Source organism: Labrus mixtus, chromosome 22 (assembly GCF_963584025.1).
Source record: "Labrus mixtus chromosome 22, fLabMix1.1, whole genome shotgun sequence".
NCBI lineage: Eukaryota > Metazoa > Chordata > Actinopteri > Labriformes > Labridae > Labrus > Labrus mixtus.
This window is the reverse complement of record NC_083633.1, coordinates 7,132,741-7,135,240: the sequence shown is the minus strand read 5'-3', so window position 1 is coordinate 7,135,240 and position 2,500 is coordinate 7,132,741. Positions and strand designations below refer to the sequence as shown.

The 2,500-nt window shown below is 46.7% G+C and overlaps 5 non-coding genes across 5 annotated transcripts in view; all 5 read left to right on the top strand.

Annotated features, from left to right (window-relative positions):
- Positions 1 to 52, top strand: part of trnas-uga (transfer RNA serine (anticodon UGA)) — an 82-nt gene extending 30 nt beyond the window's left edge. Inside the window, exon 1 of the tRNA in view lies at positions 1 to 52. This exon is cut by the window's left edge and continues 30 nt beyond it. This is a non-coding gene — a tRNA (tRNA-Ser).
- Positions 53 to 316: 264 nt separating this feature from the next.
- On the top strand, positions 317 to 388 carry trnag-ucc (transfer RNA glycine (anticodon UCC)). The gene has a single exon. It is a non-coding gene; the product is annotated as a tRNA-Gly (tRNA).
- A 758-nt stretch (positions 389 to 1,146) lies between these two features.
- trnas-uga (transfer RNA serine (anticodon UGA)) lies at positions 1,147 to 1,228 on the top strand. Its single transcript has one exon. It is a non-coding gene; the product is annotated as a tRNA-Ser (tRNA).
- A 264-nt stretch (positions 1,229 to 1,492) lies between these two features.
- On the top strand, positions 1,493 to 1,564 carry trnag-ucc (transfer RNA glycine (anticodon UCC)). Its single transcript has one exon. It is a non-coding gene; the product is annotated as a tRNA-Gly (tRNA).
- An 898-nt stretch (positions 1,565 to 2,462) lies between these two features.
- The window catches only part of trnas-aga (transfer RNA serine (anticodon AGA)), an 82-nt gene continuing 44 nt past the window's right edge, over positions 2,463 to 2,500 (top strand). The window contains exon 1 of the tRNA in view: positions 2,463 to 2,500. This exon is cut by the window's right edge and continues 44 nt beyond it. This is a non-coding gene — a tRNA (tRNA-Ser).

Genomic DNA, 2,500 nt, shown 5'->3' with positions numbered 1-2,500 from the left:
ACTTGAAATCCATTGGGATCTCCCCGCGCAGGTTCGAATCCTGCCAACAACGAATGACAGTTTTAATCTCTCGGCGCAAATCACTGTTGGACTACAGACACTTCGGAGTAGTGAGGTATGCAGATCCCTGCAGCAGCAGAAGAAACTGAAGATGTGTTGAAGAGAGAGTGATTTTCTGCTTAACGAGCTTCCTTGCGTGGCTTCAAATGTTCTTGCACAATCTCAGTAAATATGGCTCATTGATGGATGCATCAACAGTGCTTGCTGCAGTCCAGTCCGAGCACCAGCTTTGCAACACAAAACCCCTCTCCATGTAGCGATAGTGGTATAGTGGTTAGCATAGCTGCCTTCCAAGCAGTTGACCTGGGTTCGATTCCCAGCTATCGCAGCTGGCTTCTTCGCGTCCTCCAGAGTACAGAATCTGCTTGTGTTGTTCTTTCCTACATGTTGGGCCAAGGATAGTGGTTGGGTTGTCGTGGCTGGGTGTTTAAGGCGATGGACTTGAAATGCATTGGCTTTTGTCTGAGCAGGATGGTATACTGCCGACAACGTTATTTCTCATGTCGCATCTGCAGTGGTAGAGCGCATGCATTGCATGTATGAGGCCCCGGGGTTCAATAGCCGGTGTCTCCATCAGCAAAACTTCTGCTGACCTCGTCTTCAACTCTCCAAATGTGTGAGCTGAACATGTTCCACACAAGAAGTACATTCTCTTTGAACATGGAGGGATACATGCAGTTCGCAACAGCCTGCAGTAATTGTCTGTGTCTCCATCAGCATAACTTCTGCTGACCTCGTCTTCAACTCTCCAAATGTGTGAGCTGAACATGTTCCACACAAGAAGTACATTCTCTTTGAACTTGGAGGGTTACATGCAGTTCGCAACAGCCTGCAGTAATTGACACAGCTCTTCTCAGAAGGCAAAGGTTCCTTTCTTGCACTCAGCGTTGCTATACATTTTCTGTCATGGCTAGCACATATTTCCCTCCATTTCATTTCATTTCAAGGTGTGTATTGAGGGTAATATGGCCCTTGGAAAAAAAGAAGGCTTTTTGAAACAGGGATTTTGAGGCAGTTTGTGAAAGGGAAAATCGAGGCTCCATATGTTGTTGACTATGCGTGGATCTAAGGGGTACATCCCGCGTTGTTGTTGTGGCCGAGTGGTTAAGGCGATGGACTTGAAATCCATTGGGATCTCCCCGCGCAGGTTCGAATCCTGCCAACAACGAATGACAGTTTTAATCTCTCGGCGCAAATCACTGTTGGACTACAGACACTTCGGAGTAGTGAGGTATGCAGATCCCTGCAGCAGCAGAAGAAACTGAAGATGTGTTGAAGAGAGAGTGATTTTCTGCTTAACGAGCTTCCTTGCGTGGCTTCAAATGTTCTTGCACAATGTCAGTAAATATGGCTCATTGATGGATGCATCAACAGTGCTTGCTGCAGTCCAGTCCGAGCACCAGCTTTGCAACACAAAACCCCTCTCCATGTAGTGATAGTGGTATAGTGGTTAGCATAGCTGCCTTCCAAGCAGTTGACCTGGGTTCGATTCCCAGCTATCGCAGCTGGCTTCTTCGCGTCCTCCAGAGTACAGAATCTGCTTGTGTTGTTCTTTCCTACATGTTGGGCCAAGGATAGTGGTTGGGTTGTCGTGGCCGGGTGTTTAAGGCGATGGACTTGAAATACATTGGCTTTTGTCTGAGCAGGATGGTATAGTGCCGACAATGTTATTTCTCATGTTGCATCTGCAGTGGTAATGCGCATGCTTTGCATGTATGAGGCCCCGGGGTTCAATAGCCGGTGTCTCCATCAGCATAACTTCTGCTGACCTCGTCTTCAACTCTCCAAATGTGTGAGCTGACCATGTTCCACACAAGAAGTACATTCTCTTTGAACTTAGAGGGTTACATGCAGTTCGCAACAGCCTGCAGTAATTGCCTGTGTCTCCATCAGCATAACTTCTGCTTACCTCGTCTTCAACTCTCCAAATGTGTGAGCTGAACATGTTCCACACAAGAAGAACATTCTCTTTGAACTTGGAGGGTTACATGCAGTTCGCAACAGCCTGCAGTAATTGTCTGTGTCTCCATCAGCATAACTTCTGCTGACCTCGTCTTCAACTCTCCAAATGTGTGAGCTGAACATGTTCCACACAAGAAGTACATTCTCTTTGAACTTGGAGGGTTACATGCAGTTCGCAACAGCCTGCAGTAATTGACACAGCTCTTCTCAGAAGGCAAAGGTTCCTTTCTTGCACTCAGCGTTGCTATACATTTTCTGTCATGGCTAGCACATATTTCCCTCCATTTCATTTCATTTCAAGGTGTGTATTGAGGGTAATATGGCCCTTGGAAAAAAAGAAGGCTTTTTGAAACAGGGATTTTGAGGCAGTTTGTGAAAGGGAAAATCGAGGCTCCATATGTTGTTGACTATGCGTGGATCTAAGGGGTGCATCCAGAGTGGTTGTTGTGGCCGAGTGGTTAAGGCGATGGACTAGAAA